We start from the raw sequence: 11,359 nt of genomic DNA, 5'->3' as shown, positions 1-11,359 counted from the left end.
CTTAGCCTGATGCTCTCTAGCTCCATCCATGTCATGGAAAGGTTTAAGTTTTTTTTTTTTTTATGACTGAGTAATACTACATTGTATATTTATACAACATCTTTTTTCTCCATTTGTCAATCAGTGGACACAGAGGCTGTTTCCATAATTTGGCTATTGTAGATAAAGCTGCTAAAAACATCAAGCTGCATTTATCCTTTGAATCAGTATTTTTTTATTATTATTTATTATTCTTTGAGTAAATACCTAGTAGTGTTATTGCTGGATTTTAGGGTAGTCTCATTTTTAACTTTTTAAGGTACCTCCATACTGTTTTCCATAGTGATTGCACCAGCTTGCATTCCCACCAACAGTGCAAGAGGGTTCCCCTTTTTCCACATCCTCAGTAACACTTGTTGTTTCTTTTGTTGTTGATTTTAACTATTCTGAAAGGTGTGAGGTGGTAGCTCACTGTAGTTTTGCTCTGCATTTCCCTGATGATGAGTGATATTAAGCATCTTTTCATATATCTGTTGCCTGTCTGGATGTCTTCTTTGGAGAAATGTCTGTTCATGACTTATGCCCATTTTTTTACTTGGATTATTCATTTTTAGATGTTCAGTTTTATAAGTACTTTACATAATTTGGATACTAACCCTTTATGTAATATGTCATTTGCAAGTATCATTTCCCATTCCATAGGCTGCCTTTTAGTTTTGTTGATTGTTTCCTTTTCTGTGAAAAGCTTTTTATCTTGATGTAGTTCTAATAGTTTATTTTTGCTTTTGTTTTGCTTACCTTAGGAGACATATCCAGAAAGAAATTGCTACAGCCAATGTCAAAGAGGTTACTGTCTGTGTTTTTCTCTAGGATTTTTGTGGTTCCAGGTCTCTCTTTTAAGTTTTTAATCCATTTTGAGTCTATTTTTGTGGATGGTGTAAGGAAATGGTCCAGTTTCATTCTTTTGCATATTGCTGTTAAGTTTTCCCAAAACATTTGTTGAAAAGACAGTTTTATTCCCATTGGGTATTTTTTCTGACTTCAGCGAAGATTAATTGCATATGATTGTGGGTTCATTTCTGGGTTTCCTATTCTGTTCCATTGATCCATGTGTCTATTTCTGTGTCAATACCTTACTATTTTGATTATTACATCTTTGTAAGTAACTTGGAGTCTGGAATTATGATGCCTCCAGCTTTGCTTTTCTTTTTTAAGATTCCTTTGGCTATTCATGGGTTTTCTTTGGTTCCATACAAATTTTAGGATTGTTTGTTTTAGCTTTGTAAAAAAAAAAAATGTTGGTATTTTAATAGGGATTGCATTAAATATGTAGATTGTTTTGGGTAGTATGGACATTTTAACAATGTTTGTTCTTTCAGTATATGTGAATGGAATGTATTTCCCTAGTCCCCTAAATTATTTAGAAAACTACATTTAAAGTTGCAAACCAAAGTTCCAGTGATACCAGCATTTGCACTAATAATTATTTTCCTTGAAATTTATTAGTCTTTTAAATCATGTAGAAAACAAACCATGGTTTGTATACAATAATACTAGCCTTTAAACCATCCATGTATTACCTGTTTTTTTTTTAATATTTTATTTATTTATTTGTCAGAGAGAGTGAGCACAGGCAGACAGAGTGGCAGGCAGAGGCAAAGGGAGAAAAATGCAGGCTCCTTGCCAACCAAGAACCCAATATAGGAATCGATCCCAGGACACTGGGATCACCACCTGAGCCAAAGGCAGCTGCTTAACCAACTGAGCCACCCAGGTGCCCCTGTATTACCTTTTTTGAAAGCTTTATTTCTCCATACAGGTGTGAGTTATAGCCTATTGCCTGCTTATTTCACAGTGAAGGACTCTGTTGAGCATTTCTTCCATGGCAGGGCTAGTGTTCATGAACTCTCAACTTTTGTTTATCTGGGACTTTCTTGATTTCTTTCTCACTCTTAAATGAATGTTTTTCCTGATATACGATTCATGGTTGACAGGTTTTTTGTTTTGTTTTGTTTTGTTTTTGCACTTTGACCATATCAGCCTACTTTTTTCTGGCTTCCAAGAATCCCACATATATGATGATATGCTTCCTAACTGCTGCTTTCAGAAATCTTGTTCTGTGCTTGACTTTTAAAAGCTTAATTATAATGTGTCTCAGTTTAGGCCACTTTGAGTTCATTTCAGTTGTAGTTCATTGAACTTCTTTTTTATATTCATGCCTTCGTCAAATTTGTGAAGCTCTCAGGCATTTTTTCTTTAAATACTTTCTCCGTCCCTTTCTTTCTTTTCCTTCTGGAACTCCCACAATGCATATGTCAGTATTTGATGATGTCCTATAGGTCCCTTAGGCTCTATTTGCTTTTCCTTAAACTTTCCTCTGTTTCTCAGCAGAATTCCATTGTCCTATCTTCAAGTTCACTGATTCTTCCTCCAGCCTGCTCAAATCTGCCTTTGAATCCCTCTAGTGAAATTTTCAATTCCATTACTAAACATTTTAGCTTCAGAATTTCTTTTGCTTTCTATTAAGATTGTCTGTCTCTTTATCAATATTTATATTATTGTTCACACATTATTTTGTTGACTTTATGTCTTCCTTTAGATTCTTGACCATCCTTAACATGATTATTTTGAAATTTTGTCTATGTAGCTGCCGCTATATCAACAGTTAATATTGACTTTTTTTTCCTTTGGTCTATACTTTCCTCTTTCTTTGTATGCTTTGTGATTTTTTTTGTTGTACACTGGACATTTCAATCCAACCATGTGATTTCCAGACTCTGGAAATCAGAGTCTCATCCTTTCTCAGGGTTTATTGATTTTGTTATTGCTTTTTATTTTTGTAGTCTGTCTGTGTGCCAAGAATCAACCTGAGGTGTACACTTAAGGTCTTTTCATATTTTTTCTGAGCCTTCCCCTGGGCATACATGGTCACTCTCTAATTTTTTCAGATAAGCAGTTGCTTTTTAATACCTTAGTCTTTAATGTCTAGTTTCTAAAAGAGTAGAAAGTAAAAAATGAATGGGTAGGGGAGAATATGCTTGGAATTAACATCATTTTCAAAACTTGTTCCTTATTGATAGAGATTTGGTTATTTCCTTTTATTACTATTATTGTTATTAACATATAATGAATTATTTGTCTTAGGGGTACAGGTCTGCGGTTCATCAGTCTTACACAACACACAGCATTTACCATAACGCATACCCTCCCCAGTGACCATCACTGAGCCACCTATCCCCCCACCCCTCCACCTCTAGCTACCCTCAGTGTTTCCTGAGATTAAGAGTCTCTTATGGTTTGTCTCCCTCTCTGGTTTCATCTTTTTTCATTTTTCCCTCCCTTCCCCTATGATCCTCTGTCTTGTTTCATAAAGTCCACATATCAGTTGAGATCATATGATAATTCTTTCTCTAATTGACTTATTTTGCTTAACATGATACTCTCTGGTTCCATCCACATCATTGCAAATGGCAAGATTTTGAGTTTTGATGGCTACATAATATTCTATTGTATATACACACCACATCTTCTTTATCCATTCATCTGTCAATGTGACAGATGTATTCTTTCCATAGTGTGGCTATTGTGGACATTGCTGCTATAAACACTGTGGTGCTGGTGCCCCTTCAGATCATTACATTTGTATCTTTGGAGTAAATAGTTGATAGTGCAATTGCTGGGTTATAGGGTAGCTCTATTTTCAACTTTTTGAGGAAATTCCATACTGTTTTCCAGAGTGGCTGCACCAACTTAGATTACCACCAACAGTGTAAGAGGGTTCCCCTTTCTCTGCATCCTCACCAACATCTGTCTTTTCCTGATTTGTTAACTTTAGCCATTCTGACTGGTATAAGTTGGTATCTCACTGTCGTTTTAAAGTGTCTTTCCCATATGTGGAGTGATATTGAGCACTTTTTCATATGCCTGTTGGCCATTTGTAGGTCTCTGTTTCTGTCTTTACATGTACTTTTCCTTTGTCAGTTTTGTTTTATGGACAATTGTCATTGTATTTAGGGCTCACTCTTATCTGAGATGAGCTCATCTCACAATCCTCAAGTAGGTGTACCAAGACCTTTTTTTCTGAATGAGATTAATTTTACATGTTCTGGGTGAACATATATTTTGGGGAGGGCAACATTCAACCCATTGTAAGTGATATTTATTAGGTTTATGTATGTATATGACATATTATAATCATTATTTAATCATTAGTAAATTAACAATTTATTATTATGAATTTATAAATTACTTGGTGATTATAATATGCCATTACAATATGCCATTATTTTACATACATATATATACATTAATATATAAAAATATATACATGCATACATATATACAAATGTATATAAATATGTATATCTCATGTCATCCCATGGATGGGGTGAGCAGCAGTGGAAGTTATTAATTGGGAGTTGTAGTTTCTGTAGGGAATTTAAACACAATGATAAAATCTAAGAATTAGTCTGTTTTTTACTATCACTATGTTCAGGCAATTTTAAATACTGTCAGTGGTAAAATACTTAAAATTATCTTTTGCTGGTCTAGGTAGAAAATAATTACTGCAGGTAATGTTGAATATTAATAATGAACTTATAAACTCCAAATTAACATGATTTATTGCTTATCATTTAAAAACATTGTATTTTACATAGAGGTTAATTCCAAAAACTCCCAACACTATTATCACCCCACATACATATAAACTTAATCTCATACATCTTTATTTTGAGAGTAAGCTTATAATAATTCTAAATCATTAGAGCTTGCATCATGTGCAAGTCAGGCCTGTAACTCGTGGGGCACTACATATTACTTAAACAACGTAGCGACACTTGGGGGGCTCAGTTGGTTAAGCAACTGCATTCAGCTCAGGTCATGATCTCAGGGCTCCTTGCTCATCAGGGAGCTTGTCTCTCTCTCTGCCTGCTGTTCTGCCTGCTTATGCTCTATGACAAATAAGTAAATAAAATCTTAAAAAAAAAAAACCCAGATTATAAATAAATGATGACACAGTCATTGTAAAAAAACAGAATATACATAATACTAATTCTGATATCATATGTGACCACTTGTGGTTTTTATGTCTGTGTAATAACTGTTTAAAAAGAAAAACAAAACAATATTATTACTTACTGATCTTTTAAATTTTTATTTTTGGGGGGGCTAGGAAGGGTCTCAGGGAGAGAGAGAATATGAGGTAGGCTCTATCCCCAGGGCAGAGCCCATCATGGGACTTGATCTCACAACTCTGAGATCATGACCTGAGCCAAGATCATAAGTCAGAGACTTAACTGACTGCACCAACCAGTTGCCCCTAATTATTGATCTTTTGATTTGATTTACTCACAGAAAGGCAAACATTGTAACTAAGGGTACATTCTCTAGAAGCAAATTGCCTTTGTTTGACCTTAACTTTATCACCTGCTAGCTATATGATCATAGGTAAGTTACTTAAACTGTGTCCATTTCATCATGTGGGTAAAAATTAAAAAATTAAAAGATAATTATAAAATATGGATTAATAAAAACACTTTAGACAATTTTGGTAGGATTTAATGAATAATCACACATATTACAGTTAGAATTGTTCTTCTAACACAGTAAAAACTTGATAAAGTTTAGCTTTTATTATTATTAATTCAGATTATTAATTCCCAACTGGCTCAGTGGTACATGAAGAAAAAAATTCTTCATAAAATTATGTTTAATACAAAATTAATGCATATTATTGTAATACAAAAAGAAAATTATGATAACACAAAAAGAAAAGATCTAGGGCACCTGGGTGGTACAGTCCATTTAACAAACAACTCTTGGTTTCAGCTCAATCTCAGGGTTGTGAGATCAAGCCCCAGGTGGGCTCCCTGCTCAAGGAAGAGTCTGCTTAAGGCTCTCCCTCTCTGTCTGCCCCAACCCCACCCTTTCTCTCAAATAAATACATAAATCTTTTTTAAAAAAAAGATTTAATGTTTGGAATCAGTACATAAAATGAAGCTGGGAGAAAATACACTTGAAACCAAAATTTACTTTTGGATAGTGGCTTAGTTTTCTAAAATCATGATCCAAGTATTACACAGTCTATCATAACCAAAGATTAAAACATTTGTAGGGGTGGAGGACCAGTGAGAAAAGAGATGGAGGGATTTAATGCTTATCTTAATAAACTATTTACAACAAAACAAAAATGTATTTTAGGCAATAAAATGAGGGAAACTGGGAAAGAAGGAAGACTGAAAAGCTTAAATGGCTGATTGGTTTTTCAGTCTTTTTCCCCACTCTCCTAATAATATTCAAGATGAATGCTATGATTTCCTACAGAACTTTTTGTCATGAAATATTTTGTTATCTATGCTGTCCAATATAGCAGCTATTAAAATAGTTTAAGAAACTTATTGATAAAGATTCAAAGACAGACAATTTGGGTCCAGAAAACATACTCTTGGTTACAATGTCTATCTCTGCCTTTCCATGAGCACTAAGTCTTTAATTATCAAAATATCCATAAGTAACATTGTCTTGTTATTTATCAGTGTCATTATTTTTTTAATTTGGACCTTACAACATCCTAAATTATTCAATTACAAAATAACAAGTGAGGTTGAAATGATGGTCATGGATTTGTAATTAGAATAAATCTCAATTTCTACTGCATTACGTTGTGTAAGCGGCATCTAAAACCGTTCAACATCAGTTTTTACTGAGTAGATTAATTCATTAAAAACCTCATGTTCATCATCTTCGTGTAAAACTTTAAGTTGTAACCTCACACGTCTATTTATTAATAGGCAATAATGGTGTTAGATAACCATGAAATTGAGAAGTCTCATTTATCCATCCATTTCTTTCCCTAACACCATAAAGTGTAATGCCACTAACAACCGCTAGGGCGAGACGAGAGAGGCCTCACTTTCATCTTCACATGGAATCTTGGAAAGTGCACCGCACCATGACGTGCGCCAAAGACGTAGGTGTAGACGATGAACAAAAGAGAAGCCCCACCGCGGATGGGGTGTCTTGTGTTGCGTGGCGGCCCCTTCCCCACGGAGAGCTACCCTCACTCCATCCTCCTACGCTGGCCCAGAAGTGTACTCTGGTTTCCTTTACATCTAAACCTTATCTCAGGTTTGGGTTTTGACAGGACGGAGGGACGGAGGGAGGCCCACATTTTTCATTGACATGGTGGAGAAGGAGAAGATGGGTGCGGGAGAAGATGCCCCGCGGCGCGCCGCAACACTCTGCACCTTCGCTCGCTGCCCGCAATTGGGCGGGCACTGGTTGGGCGAAGCGATTGAGCTGTGGAGTGGAGTCTCCATCAACCGTTGAGGACCAGGAGGTGGTGGAAGGCAGTGGAGAGGCTGGGTAGAGGCTGGGGGAGGGCAACCGAGTCTGCGGAGGAGGACGACGGCAGCGCCGAAGGACACACTGAGGGGAGGCTCCAGCCCCTCCAACAGGCGGGAGCCCAGCTCCAGGGGAGCCAGCAGCTTCCTCCATCTTGGTTGATGGAGGCGGGGAGCGGCGTCTGAGTCTCTCCACCGTGGCACCCGTCCCCCAAGGGCCCCTCAGGCGCAGACGCTGGAATCAAGGGCTATCCCCTCGGCCGAATGGCGGAGCCCAGTTGGGGCTTCGCGGGGCCAAGTTTCCCAGCCCCACGGGTTTGGTTTTGAATTGGTCCCAAGTTCCCACAGCAGTCCCGACAAAATGGAGGACGTCGTCTCCTCCTGCAGCCATGACGGGAGGTGGGGGGACAATTCCCCACGGGGGTGAGGCGAGGGTGGAAGTGTTCCCACTCCCCTCAGCACATTCGGAAACTCACTTCACGCGCTGCCCCGACCTCCCACTTTGCCTCGCTCCAGCCCCTTGCCGGGCTCGCCCCTCACGGGGGGCTTCAGGCATTGGACAGGGAGGGCGTTGGGGACATCGAGGCCGCGTCGCTCCTCGGGCAGGGTCGTTGGGAGCGGCTCCAGGGGCCTGGACGTCCAGGCCCGAGCTAGGGCAGGCGACCACGGCCTCCATCCCTCGGGCTGTGCGGGGCCCTGGAGAGCACCCTAGGCCCCCGGGTACCGAACCGGAGTCCTGTGCAGCGTGCAGCGAAACTCGGGCGGCCTGACCGTGACGGACTTGGAGGTAGGGGCGGTCTGGTAGGCGGGGGTAAAAAGGGGAGGGGACGCGTCCGAGGGCCGGGAGCGGGCCGAGGGGGTAGTGGCACTGTAACGCCGGGGGTGTGGTCTGTTCCTGATGGACGGCCCTCCGGACCACCCCGTCCAGGGGGGTTTCCTGAAAGAAGGCAAACGTAGCCTAGGACGTCCGGGAGGCGCCCCGGACCGCCCTTCTAGCCAGCCAATGAGGGTGCGGGGGGCGGGGTCTTCCCGGGCTCGGTCCAGCCACCGCCTCCTTCGCCTCCTCCGCCTCTTCCTCCTCCTCCTCACCAGCGCTAAAATCCGGACTGGATTTGGGGCGCCTGGGTGGCTCAGTGGTTTGGGCTGCTGCCTTCGGCTCTGGTCATGATCTCAGGGTCCTGGGATCGAGCCCCGCATCGGGCTCCCTGCTCCGCAGGAAGCCTGCTTCCCTCTCTCTCTCTCTCTCTGCCTGCCTCTCTGCCTACTTGTGATCTCTGTCTGTCAAATAAATAAATAAAATCTTTAAAAAAAAAAAAAAATCCGGACTGGATTTAGCGGAGCTCTGCGTGTTGCCGAAGGCGGGGCGGGCCGCGGGAGGGGAGGTTCGTTCCGCGGAGCCGCAGCCAGAACCGGGAGAGGCTTATCCCCGCTGTCTTTCCAATCCAGGTCCGACGATAGTAGCAGCGCAGCCTCGGGAGAGGGAGGCAGAGGCGGAGGCGACTGGGAAGGCGGAGATGGGTGAGGGCAGCCTCCGGAGCCTCCCACCGACCCGGGATTAATACCCCGCGGCGCGGCCGCAGTCGCCGCTTCCGGATCGGGGCTTCGGAGGCTGCTCCGGGCTCTGCTCCCGTCACAGGCGTCTTCGCATGCGGCCCGAAGGGCTGCGAGAATGAGGGCGAGGCCGGGAGGGCTGGGTGAGGCGGACGCCAGAGCCTGGGGTCTCTCGGGGGGCGGGGGCTCCCCGGGTCGGGGCTGTGGGAGGTCGCGGGGTATTTTTCCTTTCTTTCTTGCCGCAGCGGGGGGGAGGTGGCGGCGCCGGCGGTGGAAAGTAGGGGGAGGGGAGCTTCAGTTTGTTCTCCCGCTCTCCGGGCTGCGCTCCCACCGGAGGTCCCGGGTTTTCTGGTCGCGGGTGCTGCGTCTTCCCCCACCCGGCGCCCTCCGTCGCTCTTCCTTTCGTGGCATTTCGTGTCTTCTCTTCGTGTCTAATTCGGGCAAGTTTGTAATGGCGGACAAGCCGGCAAGTCTCGGAGTCCTAGCAACTGCGTGGGACAATTGAAAGAGATAGCAGCCCGGCGGAGACTTGAGCTTTCCTTCATCTCTAAATTGGTGCGGGGAGGGACGGAAATGACGCTGGGTGTGCAAAGTTAGGAGGGAATACAGGTTCCTTTTTTGGCGTCAAGGTAACATTTGCCCTCCAACCACCCCGCGTGGCCCTTCTTAGATCGAGCTTGCTGCCCTCCGCTTTCCATTTTGTAATTTAAAGAACGATATGTAGCTTTGTCTAGTCGTTGAGGTCCTTAAAGTTTTTTTTTTTTAATTATTTTTTTTAACCTCGTCTCCCCACAGCATTGTTGGGTGGGGGAGGGTGGAGGAGGCATGGATACTCCATGATTTCTTACTCTTTACTTCCTCTGGTAGGTAGGAGTTGGTGCTGCTTCTAAATTGGCTGGAACTAAATCATTTCTCATCCTTCTCTCCTGTCGTTCTAGGATCAGGAATCACCTTCAGACTTACCTGGTGAAACGTTGCCCGATATTAAAAGAAAACACACTCTTTGTGAGTAATGGCACCCTGACTTTTTACTTTATACACTTAGTGCCGCAGTTATGCGATTTATCTTTGCTATCTTGAAGGCAAAAAGCTAATTGCTTAGGTGGCCCCTGTCCTCAGAGCCAAACCTGGGTAATCCCTTCGGAAAGCACTGGTAATGCTTGCTGATAAAACCCACTAGCATTTTCTAGAGTTCCAAAACACGACTTAAGTTGAATTTAACTTCTTGTTCTTTCACAATGGATAAAACTGTTTTTTTTCTTTGCTCTTGGAAAGAAAAATGTACTGAATCTTATGTTGTATTCTGGTTGACAGAGATTATTTTTCGTGTTTTTCTTATGCTTGAGGAAGATTTGTATTTAAGTACCCTAACAGTCTTCCCAGTAAAAGTACATCAAGAAATATATAATGTAGTAGTTAGAGTAATGTGGTTCTAAGATTGATCACTGAATTGGTAGTGACAGCCTGAAGTTAATGCGTCTTTTCCTTGTCCCAGAAAGTAATCTATGTGATGTTTCATTTTGGTACAATAAAATGTCCAATTCTCTGTCAGATATTCAGTTAATGGCTTCTTAACACCAATCCTTGTCTGAATAATGATTTTTTGGGGAGTCTGAATAAAAATTTCATTAAGAATCTGAAGATGGTGATTTGGAAAAATAAATCACTGATTCTGTATCTATTACCTGAGATTCAGTACAGTGTTAGATCCTGCCTATTTTGTCCTTTAAAGCTGATCCAACAATTTACAGTTGGTCATTGAAAAGAAACTTCAGGTTAGAATAACTCACATTGTAGTATTCCTGCCTTCCCCCTTGGCCTTGTTGCTCCTTACCTAACTTGACATTGCACTTAACTCTATTCTTCACAGTACACCATTTTAGTTAGACCTAGGACATGTGGCGTCACAATGTAGATTACTATGCCTAGCTTTTGGGAATGGAAATTGTTTCAGTTAGGTAATTTTCTTAGGATCCTTGAAGTGGTGATATTTCACATTCCATGGAGTTTTGTGAGCTGGTGGGATGTAGGTATGGTTCTAGAGCTATGCTGGGCATTCACAGAGAAAGGGAACTACTGGGGACAAATATTGGCAAGGTAACAAGTCACTGACTCAGTTATTATCACTTAGAAAAGCCATTTTTTTCTCAGAGTATTCTGAGGTATTTGCAGCATGATGTAGTACAAAAAAACTAGATTTTAGTACCAGCCAGAACAGTGTTGATATTTCTGCTCTCTTGAGGCGTCTTGCTGGCTCAGTCGGTAGAGCATGCTACTCTTGACCTGGACATTTTTTTTTTTTTTAAGATTTTATTTATTTATTTGACAGAGATCACAAGTAGGCAGAGTCAGGCAGAGAGAGAGGAGGAAGCAGGCTCCCCCCCGGGGCTGAGAGCCCGATGTAGGACTCAATCCCAGGATCCTGGGATCATGACCTGAGCCGAAGGCAGAGGCTTTAACCCACTGAGCCACCCAGGTGCCCCTTG

At 41.9% G+C, this 11,359-nt stretch overlaps 1 protein-coding gene across 9 annotated transcripts in view; it reads left to right on the top strand.

The window, feature by feature from the left end:
- Positions 1-4,594: 4,594 nt before the first annotated feature.
- The window catches only part of ZMYM5 (zinc finger MYM-type containing 5), an 81,771-nt gene continuing 75,006 nt past the window's right edge, over positions 4,595-11,359 (top strand). For 2 of the 9 annotated variants that reach the window (XR_009400088.1, XM_059378208.1), the window contains exons 1-2: positions 4,599-9,016; positions 9,812-9,878. The gene's annotated coding sequence lies outside the window, so the exon portion shown is untranslated. The other 7 variants (XM_059378209.1, XM_059378210.1, XM_059378211.1 and 4 more) reach the window with 6 other exon arrangements.

The sequence above is a fragment of the Mustela nigripes genome, chromosome 15 (genome assembly GCF_022355385.1).
Source record: "Mustela nigripes isolate SB6536 chromosome 15, MUSNIG.SB6536, whole genome shotgun sequence".
Taxonomy (NCBI): domain Eukaryota; kingdom Metazoa; phylum Chordata; class Mammalia; order Carnivora; family Mustelidae; genus Mustela; species Mustela nigripes.
The sequence above is the reverse complement of the archived record's forward strand: the minus strand, read 5'-3'. Positions and strand labels throughout refer to the sequence as shown.